Source organism: Entelurus aequoreus, linkage group LG28, assembly GCF_033978785.1.
Source record: "Entelurus aequoreus isolate RoL-2023_Sb linkage group LG28, RoL_Eaeq_v1.1, whole genome shotgun sequence".
In the NCBI taxonomy this organism is placed as follows: Eukaryota; Metazoa; Chordata; class Actinopteri; order Syngnathiformes; family Syngnathidae; genus Entelurus; species Entelurus aequoreus.
This window is the reverse complement of record NC_084758.1, coordinates 4979425-4995445: the sequence shown is the minus strand read 5'-3', so window position 1 is coordinate 4995445 and position 16021 is coordinate 4979425. Positions and strand designations below refer to the sequence as shown.

The window sequence follows — 16021 nt, the reverse complement described above, 5'->3', positions numbered from 1 at the left end:
ACATTACACACGGTGCTCAAATAATGCTATAATCATGTTTAGCTATTCTTCGTCCTCCAGTGATAATAATACTTGTAAGAAACCTACTTTATTTGTCGCCTTGGAGGCAAGGATTAGTGATTTAGAAGTAGAAAAAGCACTGCAGACTGTGGATGGACATTAACTGCTAACTGTTTAGCTATTCCTCGTCCTCCAGTGATAATAATACTTGTAAGAAACTGACTTTATTTGTCGCCTTGGAGGCGAGGATTAGTGATTTAGAAGTAGAAAAAGCACTGCAGACTGTGGATGGACATTAACTGCTAACTGTTTAGCTATTCCTCGTCCTCCAGTGATAATAATACTTTTAAGAAACCTACTTTATTTGTCGCCTTGGAGGCGAGGATTGGTGATTTAGAAGTAGCTACAACAACACTGCTTCCTGGGGGTGTTTCAGTGTTATAACTTCACCTTTATCTTTACTTTTCACAGCAAAAATGAGTCCGTTCTCCCTTTTCTGTCTATAGAGTGTCTGCTTGTAAGTACTCTGTGTGCGCGCGCTGCCGAACATGCTCCTCTGCTGGCAGAACCAGCAATGTGCCGTCATGCCCGTTAAAAAGAAAAGAAACAACAAAAAATGGGGAAGCGGTACTTTTCACCGTATCGTTTTTGATTCATTAGGTTCTATACTAGTACCGGTACACCCTCGTTAGAATGCAAAATAATTAATTGTGCTTTAAAAAATGCAATCGAAGTGGGAGATTAATAATTAACGGAAAAAATTCCCAAACTTCTTCCTGACTAAGGAATGTCTGCTGCCAATAATCCCACTTGGAGAGGGAACAAGTCTTTCCTTGTGCTGGTTGGAATGAAATGAGTATTAGTCAGGAAGCCAGCAAGGAGTGGATCTTCTAACCTGGCTCAAACAATATTTGCTCCTCCCGCTGGCCCTCGTCTTGCTTGCCACCTTCTTTCTTTTCCTTGCGTCGCCTCACTTCCTGCGTCCTCACGCCACGCCACGGTGGGACTTCAAATAATTACAACTCCAGCAAATGATGAAAGCCTTGCAGCAAAGTGTCCTTGAAGGGTCGGCGGGACTCGGGAAGAAAAGCTTTTTTTTTTTTCTCCCCCCCCCCCTTTCCTCATCACAGAGAATAATGTTAAGCGGCTTAAGGGCCTCTTAAATTGGAAAGGCGGCGGCCTATGGAGACGTGTTACCTGTCAAGCACACCTCCGCTCGCCGCCACGTTCAGCCCTCCTGCACTCAGACGCCGGCTGACGGGAGATAGTCGGGAGGCTTTCAGGAGCGTTGTTCTCGCCGCCTGCAGGAAGCGGAGTGGCCAAGAAGGAAGTGGTGACTTAGAGATGCATCCATCCATCAAGACATCACATTTAGGTAAATCCACCTTGACTGACCAGCTCGCAGCTCATTATAGCCACTTTATTCTTTTAGTCATAACGTTATTGTAATCATGACTAAAATTAGGGACAAGCTCCTTTAATCTAAGTTTAAGACTAGATCTGACCGGTTTAAGACTAAGACTAGATCTGACCAATCTAAGTTTAAGACTAGATCTGACCAATTTAAGTTTAAGACTAGATCTGACCAATTTAAGTTTAAGACTAGATCCGACCAATCTAAGTTTAAGACTAGATCTGACCAATTTAAGTTTAAGACTAGATCTGACCAATCTAAGTTTAAGACTAGATCTGACCAATCTAAGTCAAAGACTAGATCTGACCAATTTAAGTTTAAGACTAGATCTGACCAATTTAAGTTTAAGACTAGTTCTGACCAATCTAAGTTTAAGACAAGATCTGACCAATTTAAGACTAAGACTAGATCTGACCAATCTAAGTCAAAGACTAGATCTGACCAATCTAAGTTTAAGACTAGATCTGACCAATCTAAGTCAAAGACTAGATCTGACCAATCTAAGTTTAAGACTAGATCTGACCAATTTAAGACTAAGACTAGATCTGACCAATCTAAGTTTAACACAAGATCTGACCAATTTAAGACTAAGACTAGATCTGACCAATCTAAGTCAAAGACTAGATCCGACCAATTTAAGTTTAAGACTAGATCTGACCGATTTAAGACTAGATCTGACCAATCTAAGTTTAAGACTAGATCTGACCAATCTAAGTTTAAGACTAGATCTGACTGATTTAAGACTAAGACTAGATCTGACCAATCTAAGTTTAAGACTAGATCTGACCAATCTAAGTTTAAGACTAGTTCCAAACAATCTAAGTTTAAGACTAGATCTGACCAATCTAAGTCAAAGACTAGATCTGACCAATTTAAGTTTAAGACTAGATCTGACCAATTTAAGACTAGATCTGACCAATCTAAGTTAAGACTAGATCTGACCGATTTAAGACTAAGACTAGATCTGACCGATTTAAGACTAAGACTAGATCTGACCGATTTAAGACTAAGACTAGATCTGACAAATCTAAGTTTAAGACTACTTCTGACCAATCTAAGTTTAAAACTAGATCTGACCAATTTAAGACTAACACTAGATCTGACCAATCTAAGTCTAAGACTAGATCTGACTAATTTAAGTTTAAGACTGGATCTGACCAATTTAAGACTAGATCTGACCAATCTAAGTTTAAGACAAGATCTGACCAATTTAAGACTAAGACTAGATCTGAGCAATCTAAGTTTAAGACTAGATCTGACCAATTTAAGTTTAAGACAAGATCTGACCAATCTAAGTCAAAGACTAGATCAGACCAATTTTAGACTAAGACTAGATCTGACAAATCTAAGTCAAAGACTAGATCTGACCAATTTAAGACTAAGACTAGATCAGAAGCATTTAAGTCCCATCTTAAAACTCATTTGTATAATCTAGCCTTTAAATAGACCCCCCCTTTTTTAGACCAGTTGATCTGCCGTTTCTTGTCTTCTCTCCTCTTCTCCCCTGTCCCTTGCGAGGGGGAGTTGCATAGGTCCGGTGGCCATGGATGAAGTGCTGGCTGTCCAGAGCCGGGACCCCGGGTGGACCACTAGCCTGTGCATCGGTTGGGGACATCTCTGCGCTGCTGACCCGTCTCCGCTCTGGATGGTTTCCTGTTGGCCCCGCTGTGGACTGGACTCCCGCTGATGTGTTGGATCCACTGTGGACTGGACTTTCACAATGTTATGTCAGACCCACTCGACATCCGTTGCTTTCGGTCTCCCCTAGAGGGGGGGGGGGGGGGGGTTACCCACATATGCGGTCCTCTCCAAGGTTTCTCATAGTCATTCACCGACGTCCCACTGGGGTGAGTTTTTCCTTGCCCGTATGTGGGCTCTGTACCGAGGATGTCGTTGTGGCTTGTACAGCCCTTTGAGACACTTGTGATTTAGGGCTATATAAATAAACATTGATTGATTGAGATCTGACCAATCTAAGTTTGACTAGATCTGACCAATTTTAGACTAAGACTAGATCTGACCAATCTAAGTCAAAGACTAGATCAGACCAATCCAAGTTTATGACTAGATGTGACCAATCTAAGTTAAAGATTAGATCTGACCAATTTAAGTTTAAGACTAGATCTGACCAATCTAAGTTAAAGATTAGATCTGACCAATTTAAGACTAAAACTAGATCTGACCAATCTAAGTCAAAGACTAGATCTGACCAATTTAAGTCTAAGACTAGATCTGACCAATTTAAGACAAAGACTAGATCTGACCAATCTAAGTCAAAGACTACATCTGACCAATCTAAGTTTAAAACTAGATCTGACCAGCCTAAGTTTAAGACTAAATCTGACCAATTGAAGACTAAGACCAGATCTGACCAAAATAAGACTAAGACTAGATGTGACAAATATAAGTCTAAGACCAGATCTGACCAATTTAAGTTTAAGAATAGATCTGACCAATCTAATTCAAAGACTGGATCTGACCAATCTAAGTTTAAGACTAGATCTGACCAATTTAAGACTAAGACTAGATCTGACCAATCAAAGTTTAAGACTAGATCTGACCAATTTAAGACTAAGACTAGATCTGACCAATCAAAGTTTAAGACTAGATCTGACCAATTTAAGTTTAAGACTAGATCTGACCAATTTAAGACTAAGACTAAATCTGACCAATCTAAGTCAAGGACTAGTTCTGACCAATATGAATTTAAGACTAAATCTGACCAATTTAAGACTAAGACTAAATCTGACCAATCTAAATCAAAGACTAGATCTGACCAATATAAGTTTAAGACTAGATCTGACCAATTTAAGATTAAGACTAGATCTGACCAGTTTAAGTATAAGACTAGATCTGAGCAATCTAAGTCAAGACTAAATCTGACCAATCTAAGTTTAAGACTAGATCTGACCAATTTAAGACTAAGACTAGATCTGACCAACCTAAGTCAAAGACTATATCTGACCAATCTAAGTTTAAAACTAGATCTGACCAATTTAAGTTTAAGACTAGATCTGACCAATTTAAGACTAAGACTAGATCTGACCAATCTAAGTTTAAGACTAGACCTGACCAATTTAATACTAAGACTAGATCTGACCAATATAAAACTAAGACATTGATGTGACAAATCTAAGTCTAAGACGAGATGTGACCAATCTAAGTCTAAGACTAGATCTGACCAATTGAAGTCCAAGACTAGATCTGACCAATCTAAGTGTAAGACTAGATCTGACCAATCTAGTGACCTATGTACCGTAACATGGCATTGTTGGATTTCACGTGAAACAGTGCCGGGTAGAACCGAACCGGCGGGATTTGGTCGGTGCCAAGAAAAATACCGACTTCGGTACCCGTCCTTACCCGTGTGAGAGGTAGCATCCCGTCTTTATGCTCTTAGCCGACCAGGTGAGCCAGTTTCTCCCGAAAACGGCTGTCTTGTGACAACAGCTCTGCGTCCTCCAAGACAACTCCTAATTGTCTGAGATCACCTGCAATGACGGCAAGCTGTCCTGCAGCCCCGGGATCTAAGGGTCGGAGGCAGGCGGAGGACTCGAACAAACCAGCGGGTGCTGGTGCTATTCCAAGCATTGGCAGAAATGCTCCACTGTCTTAGCTGTTCACCTACCAATGAACTCCGCATGAATTCCGCAAATATTGCCATCTCTATATTGGTTCCATAGATCTGAAGGCAGCCTCTGCCACCGCAAGCAACCGTCGGGTACGGAAATAAACACACAGTTCTGGCTGTAGGTATAACAAATTGCATAAATATTTGAAGACCTAATGAACCTCTTTGGATTAGCCTCTACCACGGTTAGGTTCTACCCGCGTTCTTCGATTGAACAGTCAGAGGCCAGGACTTTCTTGAAGGATTTGACCAGATTTATTGTGCAAAGGTCACAGGCAAAGGCAGCATTGGTCTCATTCAGCAGTCAGCTAACTATGATCGCCTCAATCAATAATTATTCAAGACTAAGTCCGTCTGGGTCAGACAACATCACGGTCGCACGAAGGTGGAGGCGAGTCCGAGGGATAAACCTCCAAGTGGCTTTGGCCCAACAAGACCACCAGGAGGCGCCTTGGTGGAGCCATCCGGTGATACGTGTCATGGTCCGGATCATGTTTCTGTTATGTTCTGTTCATTTTGGACTCCTTTAGTTCCTGTTTGTGCACCTCCTGTGTTTGTTTCCATGGTTACTTATTGTTTTCACCTGCCTCTGGTGTTCGGGACACTCACCTGTCTCTAATCAGAGCCATTATTTAAGCCTGCCTTTGCCAGTCAGTCGGCCTGGCGTCATTGCATGCCTCATGCCTTGCCAAGTAAGTATTGTTTGTTCCATGCCATAGTTTATGCTAGTTGTTCGCTTCATGCCTAAGTCAGTTTCGTGAGGTTCCATGTCCATAGTTCTATGTTTCCTGCGCTAAGTCTTTCCCTTAGCTTCAAGTGCGAACGGCACGTCTTTTCCTTCGACGAGTTTTCTGTTTTTGGTGCTGTTTTGACTTCTCAAGGATAAACCATGCTCCTACCTGCAAGTCCTGTCCGGAGTGATCCATTTGCCTCCCTGGGAGAACGACCCCGCAGTAAGCTGCGAAAACCATGTCCTGACAATAAGAGTGGTTGGGTACGTCATTGAAGCTATAGGATGCGTAACATTAGTTTGAAGTTCACGGGACACTGAGGAATAGCCGTGACAGTTCCATGGTGTTTTCACAATTAAAGGTTTTTCTAGGAAGGTGTTTAGGGCACGTCCGACCGGCAGGAGGCTACGGGCAAGACCCAGGACACGTTGAGAAGACTATGTCTCCCGGCTGGCCTGGGAACGCCTCGGGATCCCCCGGGAGGAGGTGGACGTCTGGGCTTCTCTGCATAGGCTGTTTTCCCCACTACCCGACCTCGGATAGGCGGAAAAAAACCATGTCCTGACAATAAGAGTGGTTGGGTACGTCATTGAAGCTATAGGATGCGTAACATTAGTTTGAAGTTCACGGGACACTGAGGAATAGCCATGACAGTTCCATGGTGTTTTCACAATTAAAGGTTTTTCTAGGAAGGTGTTTAGGGCACGTCCGACCGGCAGGAGGCTACGGGCAAGACCCAGGACAACGTTGAGAAGACTATGTCTCCCGGCTGGCCTGGGAACGCCTCGGGATCCCCCGGGAGGAGGTGGACGTCTGGGCTTCTCTGCATAGGCTGTTTTCCCCACTACCCGACCTCGGATAGGCGGAAAAAAACCATGTCCTGACAATAAGAGTGGTTGGGTACGTCATTGAAGCTATAGGATGCGTAACATTAGTTTGAAGTTCACGGGACACTGAGGAATAGCCATGACAGTTCCATGGTGTTTTCACAATTAAAGGTTTTTCTAGGAAGGCGTTTAGGGCACGTCCGACCAGCAGGAGGCTACGGGCAAGACCCAGGACACGTTGAGAAGACTATGTCTCCCGGCTGGCCTGGGAATGCCTCGGGATCCCCCGGGAGGAGGTGGACGTCTGGGCTTCTCTGCATATGCTGCTGCCCCCACTACCCGACCTCGGATAGGCGGAAGAAAATGTATGGATGGATGGGTTTTTCTATGAGTCAGGCTGACACATGAATGTCTGCTCCAGACAGAGCAAAGGTTGAAGAGGAAGTTTGAGAGAGTGAACCTACATGTAGTGTACTTTGCTCTGGCACATCCTACAGACCCTTGGCGCTCCACCCAAGATTTCACCCTTGTTCCCTGTTAAAGCTGCTTGACAGTGCAGAGCTCTGTCCGAGTCAATGGCGCAGAATTCCGCCTGGCTCCCCATCTCTCTTCAAGCGCATCATTGACCGCCTGATGTCCGGGGGGTCAGTGAGCGGGTCCCTGGAGTGTCCTTTGGAAGTTACCATCTGACTGACAGGAAGTACGCTGATTACCCCGTCCTGCTCAGCGCTTGCTACAGCCGGCTGAGAGACGCTCTGACCAGCAGGCGAGATGCGGAGGCTCGGCCTTCAAGTGGACAAAGACCAAGGAAGTCCCGACCAACATCAATCAAGTGTTGACATGTCGGCAAATCTATCCTGTTTTCTAAGTCCTTTTGATTGTTTTCATTTCTGGAAGAAAATAAAATGGGCGAAATAAAAACAAATCCTTGTTTTCCAGGATTCAAAGTGATATTTTGTCAGTGTCAGCACTTTGTGTGACTGAATCAGCTTCGAACCAAACTCCCAGGTATGTTTCTACTCAAAACAGTTCAAGAACAGCTTCATATATTATTTGGGTATATGGTATGGTGATTTTATGGGAAATCATTCTAATGCGTTTTTTACACAACAACTGTAAATTGAAAAATGGAAATACCATTTTTTTTGTCGGTAACACTCACTGGTAGTCCGGAGGATCCTCCAAGCGTCACCCGGCCACTACAACACAACCACTACCAGGAAATACTTCATCACATCCTGGGTAGTTACTCACAGGTAAGTAGAACCAGGCTTCCATGTGTGTGAAAGTCAGTATACTAGGTCTTCGCCGCGACAACCATCAGCTGGGTTGTTAGCATTTTGTGTTGTGAACTTTACCAATTTAAGACTAAGACTAGATCTGACCAATCTAAGTCAAAGACTAGATCTGACCAATCTAAGTTTAAGACTAGATCTGACCAATTTAAGTTTAAGACAAGATCTGACCAATTTAAGACTAAGAGTAGATCCGACCAATCTAAGTCAAAGACTAGATCTGATCAATCTAAGTTTAAGACTAGATCTGACCAATTTAAGTCAAAGACTAGATCTGACCAATCTAAGTTTAAGACTAGATCTGACTAATTTAAGTTTAAGACTAGATTTGACCAATCTAAGTTTAAGACTAGATCTAACCAATTTAAGTCTAAGACTAGATCTGACCAATCTAAGTCAAAGACTAGATCTAACCAATTTAAGGCTAAGACTAGATCTGACCAATCTAAGTTTAAGACTAGATCTGACCAATCTAAGTTTAAGACTAGATCTGACCAATTTAAGTTTAAGACAAGATCTGACCAATTTAAGACTAAGAGTAGATCCGACCAATCTAAGTCAAAGACTAGATCTGACCAATCTAAGTTTAAGACTAGATCTGACCAATTTAAGTCAAAGACTAGATCTGACCAATCTAAGTTTAAGACTAGATCTGACCAATTTAAGTTTAAGACTAGATTTGACCAATCTAAGTTTAAGACTAGATCTAACCAATTTAAGACTAAGACTAGATCTGACCAATCTAAGTCAAAGACTAGATCTAACCAATTTAAGGCTAAGACTAGATCTGACCAATCTAAGGTTAAGACTAGATCTGACCAATATAAGTTTAAGACTAGATCTGACCAATTTAAGTTTAAGACAAGATCTGACCAATTTAAGACTAAGACTAGATCTGACCAATGTAAGACTAAGACTAGATCTGACTAATCTAAGTTCAAGACCAGTTCAAGAACAGCTTCATATTTTCTTTGGGTATGGTGATTTTATGGAAAATCATTCACAAAAACTGTAAATCGAAAAATGGAAATACCATTTTTTTGTCCGGTAACACTCACTGGTAGCCCGGAGGATCCTCCAAGCGCCACGACCACCACCTGGAAATACTTCATCACATCCTGGGTACAAACCGGGCTTCCATGTGTGTGAAAGTCGGTGTAGTAGGCCTTCGCCGCGACAACCATCAGCTGGGTTGTTAGCATTTTGTGTTGTGAACTTAAAGCGACATAAAAAAGCATGGGAGGACAACGCCCGTTTCAGGGACTGTTCCGGGACTTTCCACGGCTCTCTCTACGGTTTGTGCTTATAAACGTGGAGGTGTGCCATTGATGAGGCCGGAGTTGAAGATGAAATTGGTTCAACTCGATTGTCGCGGTGAAGATGGCGCCAAGTTTGGCCGCCGTGTTGTTAGCATTGTGCATTCAAGCACCGCTTGGTAAATATCCTCATTGATCGCTATAACCTTATAAAAGAACACTGAAATACAAATGCTACGTACGTAAATCCCGGACTATATAATTTTGTTACGCTTATAAAACGGTGCGGCTAATTTATGGATATGTTGGGTGAACGCCTAGAGCCTTAAACCGGAAGTACTAGTGCCGTTCCGTCTTCTAGCCGTCCATAGCGTTTTTACTCGTACGTTATCTTCATTCATCACTCCAAGCAACGTTTGTAAGTTTTACAATATAACTAAAACAATTCTTACTCACTAAAGTGCCCCATGTGTGATGTCTGTAGGAGTGTTTCCATGCATATTTCTACCTGCTATCGTAATGTAATCAAGCTAGTGCCGTTAGCATTAGCCAACATGCTAAGACGTTTACAAGTGTCTGTGTTAGTGTTTTTAACTAACAATGGCGTTCTTTTTGTGTTGTTTCAGTTTGTGTTGTTTCAGTTTTTGTATTGTTTCAGTTTGGTATTTTCACCAAGACGTCACCGTGGACTTATTGAGTCTCTTTAGCTGATTGGAGAGCTAGCTGTGTCTGTGTTTTAATTTGTAAAAATTAAGATTTTATTAAACAAATGTATATTTATTACCACACACAGAAGTACAGAACATCGATACCAGTGAGTGGTACTGTATCGGTTTTATACTCCATTGTTTTACCAACTTCCTGTTTTGTCCTCCATTGTTTTACTAATTTACTGTTTCGTTCTCCATTGTTTTACCGACTTCCTGTTTTGTCCTCCATCATTTTACTGACTTCCTGTTTTGTCCTCCATCATTTTACCGACTTCCTGTTTTAATCGTCCATCGTTTTACTGACTTCCTGTTTTGTCCTCCATCGTTTGACCAACTTCCTGTTTTTTCCTCCATCGTTTGACCAACTTCCTGTTCCGTCCTCCATCGTTTGACCAACTTCCTGTTTTATTCTCCATCGTTTTACCGACTTCCTGTTTTATCCTCCGTTGTTTGACCAACTTCTTGTTTTATCCTCCATTATTTTACCAACTTCCTGTTTTATCTTCCATTGTTTTACCAACTTCCTGTTTTATTCTCCGTTGTTTGACCAACTTCCTGTTTTATTCTCCGTTGTTTGACCAACTTCCTGTTTTGTTCTCCGTTGTTTGACCAACTTCCTGTTTTATCCTTCATTATTTTACCAATTTCCTGTTCCGTCCTCCATTGTTTTACCAACTTCCTTTTTCATCCTCCATCGTTTTCCTGACTTCCCGTTCCGTCCTCCACCATTTTACCGACTTCCTGTTTTGTCCGCCATTGTTTTACTGACTTCCTGTTTCGTCATCCATTAGTTTACCGACTTCCTGTTTTATCCTCCATCGTTTTACCGACTTCTTGTTTTGTCCTACATCGTTTTCCCGACTTCCTGTCTTATTCTCCATCGTTTGACCAACTTCCTGTTTTATCCTCCATCGTTTTACCAACTTCCTGTTTTATCCTCCGTTGTTTTACCAACTTCCTTTTTTATCTTTCATCGTTTTACCGACTTCCTGTTTCGTCTTCCATCGTTTTACCGACTTCCTGTTTCGTACTCCATCGTTTTCGACTTCCGGTTCCGTCCTCCATCGTTTTACCAACTTCCTGTTTTGTCTTCCATCGTTTTACCAACTTCCTTTTTTATCTTCCATCGTTTTATCAACTTCCTGTTTTATCCTCCATCGTTTTACCGACTTCCTGTTTCGTCCTCCATCGTTTTACTGACTTCCTGTTTCATCCTCCATCGTTTTATGAACTTCCTATTTTATCCTCCATCGTTTTACCGACTCCCTGTTTCGTCCTCCATCGTTTTACCGACTTCCTGTTCCCTCCTCCATTGTTTTATCAACTTCCTGTTTCGTCCTTCATTGTTTTACCGACTTCCTGTTTCATCCTCAATCGTTTTACCAATTTTCTGTTTCATCCTCCACCGTTTTACCAACTTCCTGTTTTATCCTACATCGTTTTACCAATTTCCTGTTTCATCCTCCATTGTTTTACCGACTTCCTGTTTTTTCCTCTATTGTTTTACCAACTCCCTGTTTTATCCTCCATCGTTTTACCAATTTCCTGTTTCGTCTTACATCGTTTTACCAACTTCCTGTTTCGTCTTCCACCATTTTACAGACTTTCTGATTCGTCCTAATTTGTTTTACCGACTTCCTGTTCTGTCCTCCATTGTTTTACTGACTTCCTTTTTTGTCCTCCATCGTTTAACCAACTTCCTGTTTCGTCCTTCATCATTTTACCGACTTCCTGTTCCGTCTTCCATTGTTTTACTGACTTCCTTTTTTGTCCTCCATCGTTTAACCAACTTCCTGTTTCGTCCATCATTTTACCCACTTTCTGTTCTGTCCTCCATCGTTTTACCCACTTCCTGTTCCGTCCTGGTCCATGATGATGACTTCTGTTTTGTTTGATCAGCCGTTTTACTGCCCTGTTACAGACACCGTTTGGAAACAATGAAGGTATGTAAATAAACATTCTGTGTGAGTAAGTCATTTCACACCGTGTAAATCTACATCTTGCGGCTAATATATGGAAAATTGTGTTCAAATAATATGAAACCTAATAATATGAAGATTATGCCTCAAAAAAAGTAGTAAAGACACAAGATGGAGATGGTTCCATCTTTACAACCCATCTTCAAAAGATCAGAAAAAAACAATTTTTTTTTGCTGTTCAAAGAGATTTTTCAGGCGTAGCGGAGGTCAAAGGTCAATACCGGGACTTTCAAGATGCTCTTCCTCTTCCACAGGTGGGTCCCGTCTCCAAAGAGAACTTCAAGCTCGTGGCGAGCACCAGCAAGATTGGACCGGACTGCTGGAAGCTCGCCATCCTCCATCAGGGAGGCGCGCTCCCCTGGCACTTCCTGTTAGCATTGATTAAGCGTCGCCTGGGACAAAAGACAACATTTGAAGCGTTCCTTCATTATTTATAGTCCCCGTGCGCAGGCATCAGACATCGCTGACAGCCGCACTCTCTTGCACCACATTTCTTGCTGCAGGCCGCCAGGCAGGAAGTGGAGTTAGCGAGCGGCTTGATGGGAGGCTGAATTACAGCTAATGGCTGGGATGATTTTTTTTGTGAAGTTTTTTTATTTCTGCAGACTTAAATGGCCCCGCTGAGTCACTGTGCTGCGCTACCACAGAAGAAGAAGAGGTTCAGGAAGTGACCTCAGATGTAGGAAACACTTCAATTCATGAGTTGATTACAATGAGCAGGAGCCTATTCCAGCAGACTTTGGGCCCACGCCCGTAATCGTAATGTTGTTTTATGTTAACAAGTAATCAACGTGTGGAGGATTAAACAGGAAGTCGGTAAAACGATGGAGAATAAAACAGGAAGTCGGTAAAACGATGGAGGATAAAACAGGAAGTTGGTAAAACGATGGAGGATAAAACAGGAAGTTTGTAAAACGATGGAGGACGAACCAGGAAGTTGGTAAAACAATGGAGAATAAAACAGGAAGTCTGTAAAACGATGGAGAATGAAACAGGAAATTGGTAAAACGAGGGAGGTTAAAACGGGAAGTCAGTAAAATGATGGACGATAAAACAGGAAGTTGGTAAAACGATGGAACATGGAACAGAAAGTCGGTAATGATGGAGGACAAAACAGGAAGTTGGTAAAACGATGGAGGATAAAACAGGAAGTTGGTAAAACGATGGAGGATAAAAGAGGAAGTTGGTAAAACGATGGAGGACGAAACAGGAAGTTGGTAAAACAATGGCGAATAAAACAGGAAGTCTGTAAAACGATGGCGAATGAAACAGGGAATTGGTAAAACGACAGAGGTTAAAACAGGAAGTTAGTAAAACGATGGACGATAAAACAGGAAGTTGGTAAAACGATGGAGGATAAAACAGGAAGTTGGTAAAACGATGGAGGATAAAACAGGAAGTTTGTAAAACGATGGAGGACGAAACAGGAAGTTGGTAAAACAATGGAGAATAAAACAGGAAGTCTGTAAAACGATGGAGAATGAAACAGGAAATTGGTAAAACGATGGACGATAAAACAGGAAGTTGGTAAAACGATGGAGGATAAAGCAGGAAGTTGGTAAAACGATGGAGGACGAAACAGGAAGTTGGTAAAACAATGGAGAATAAAACAGGAAGTCTGTAAAACGATGGCGAATGAAACAGGAAATTGGTAAAACGACGGAGGTTAAAACAGGAAGTTAGTAAAACGATGGACGATAAAACAGGAAGTTGGTAAAACGATGGAACACGGAACAGAAAGTCGGTAATGACGGAGGACAAAACAGGAAGTTGGTAAAACGATGGAGAATAAAACAGGAAGTCTGTAAAACGATGGCGAATGAAACAGGAAATTGGTAAAACAATGGAGGATAAAACAGGAAGTTGGTAAAACGACGGAGGTTAAAACAGGAAGTCGGTAAAACGATGTAGGACAAAACAGGAAGTTGGTTAAACAATGGATTACAAAACAGGAAGTCGGTAAAACAATGGAGAACGAAACAGGAAGTTGGTAAAACGATGGCGAATGAAACAGGACATTGGTAAAACGACGGAGGTTAAAACAGGAGGTCGGTAAAACGATGGAAGACAAAACAAGAAGTTTGTAAAACAATGGATTACAAAACAGGAAGTCGGTAAAACAATGGAGAACGAAACAGGACATTGGTAAAACGACGGAGGTTAAAACAGGAGGTCGGTAAAACGATGGAGGACAAAACAGGAAGTTGGTAAAACAATAGATTACAAAACAGGAAGTCGGTAAAACAATGCAGGATAAAATAGGAAGTCGATAAGACGATGGAAGATGGAAAGGGAAGTCAATAAAAAGATGGAAGATCAAACAGGAAAGTGGTAAAACATTAGAGGAAGGAACATGAAGTCAAAGAAACAATAGGGGATAAAACAGGAAGTTAGTAAAACGATGGAGGATAGAACACGAAGTTGGTAAAACGATGGATTACAAAACAGGAAGTTGGTAAAACAATGGCTTACAAAACAGGAAGTTGGTAAAACGATGGAGAATAAAGCTGGAAGTCGGTAAAACAATGGAGGATAAAACAGGAAGTCGGTAAAACATTGGATTACAAAACAGGAAGTTGGTAAAACAATGGAGTACGAAACAGGAAGTTTATGAAACGATGGAGGATAAAACAGGAAGTTGGTAAAACGATGGAGGATAAAACAGGAAGTTGGTAAAACGATGGAAGATAAAACAGGAAGTTGATAAAATGATGTAGAATAAACCCGGAATTCGGTAAAACGATGGAAGATCAAACAGGAAAGTGGTAAAACATTGGAGGATAGAACAGGAAGTCAAAAAAACAATGGAGAATAAAACACGAAGTTAGTAAAATGATGGAGGATAGAACAGGAAGTCAAAAAAACAATGGAGAATAAAACAGGAAGTTAGTAAAATGATGGAGGATAGAAGAGGAAGTCAATAAAACGATGGAGGATCAAAAAGGAAGTTGGTAAAACGACAAAGTATAAAACAGGAAAGTGGTAAATCAAGGGAGGACGAAACAGGAAGTCAATAAAACGATACAGGCTCAAGCAGGAAGTCAATAAAACAATGGAGGATAAAACAGGAAATTGATAAAATGATGGAGGACGGTTAATATTTGCAAATACACATTTAAAAAACATATTTAAGTATATTTACACAAAGTATCGGTAACCAGCCTGAATGTTACTCGGTATCATATCGGTAATAGAATGTGTGGTATCGCACATCACTGCACTGAAGTATGCAAACTTGTCGTTGTTCGTGCTCTAAATTGTTTTCCACGTCTTGCGGCGTCCACAGACGTTTCCGGAAGTCTCCTCCCTGATGCCGAGGCGAGCGTTCACGTGGATCCTCGCTGAAGGCGCACCAGCGGCTCTCGCTTCCTTAATTGGCGCCTCCACGTGCTCGTTAGCTGACAGAAGTTCAATTTGGCGGCGGAGTTAAGGAGCGAGTGGCCGACACGACCGCGACTTGATAACGCCCGAGCCCACTAATTAGTGCTGATGGCATCAGTCAGAGACGTGCATGCAGGGGCAATTAAAAATGATGCGCTATTAGTTTGCGCCAACCTCGCTGACCCACTTGGAGTGGGCGGTCAGGACGGGGGGGGGGGGGGGGGGTTGGGGGGACGGGGGGGACGGTGCTCGCGAGACGCTTTGAGGTTATTTCCAGAACAATCCTCCTCTGGGCTGCTTTCACTCCACCTTTGATGTTTTTATTTTGCTCCGACTTATCATTTGTGAACATGCAGGCAGGCCACACACACACACACACACACACACACACACACACACACACACACACACACACACACACATACACGCACACACACACAGCTGAGGCCGATCAACTCTCTTTGATGGAGGACGGAACAGGAAGTCGGTAAAACGATGGAGGATGGACAAAGATATCGGTAAAACCATGAAGAATAGAACAGGAAGTCGGTAAAATGATGGAGGACGGAACAGGAAGTCTGTAAAACGATGGAGGACAGAACAGGAAGTCGGTAAAACAATGGAGGATAGAACAGGAAGTCAATAAAACGATAAAGGCTCAAACAGGAAGTCCGTAAAACTATGGAGGATAGAAAAAGAAGTTGGTAAAACAATAGAGGATAAAACAGGAAGTCGGTAAAACAATGGAGGACGGAACAGGAAGTGGGTAAAACCATAAAGGATAGAACAGGAAGTCG

At 42.1% G+C, this 16021-nt stretch overlaps 1 long non-coding RNA gene across 1 annotated transcript in view; it reads right to left on the bottom strand.

The window, feature by feature from the left end:
* Positions 1-1195: 1195 nt before the first annotated feature.
* Positions 1196-16021, bottom strand: part of LOC133645086 (uncharacterized) — a 105940-nt gene continuing 91114 nt past the window's right edge. The window contains exon 5 of the long non-coding RNA XR_009824895.1: positions 1196-1301. This is a non-coding gene — a long non-coding RNA (uncharacterized LOC133645086). The remainder of the gene's footprint in view (positions 1302-16021) is intronic.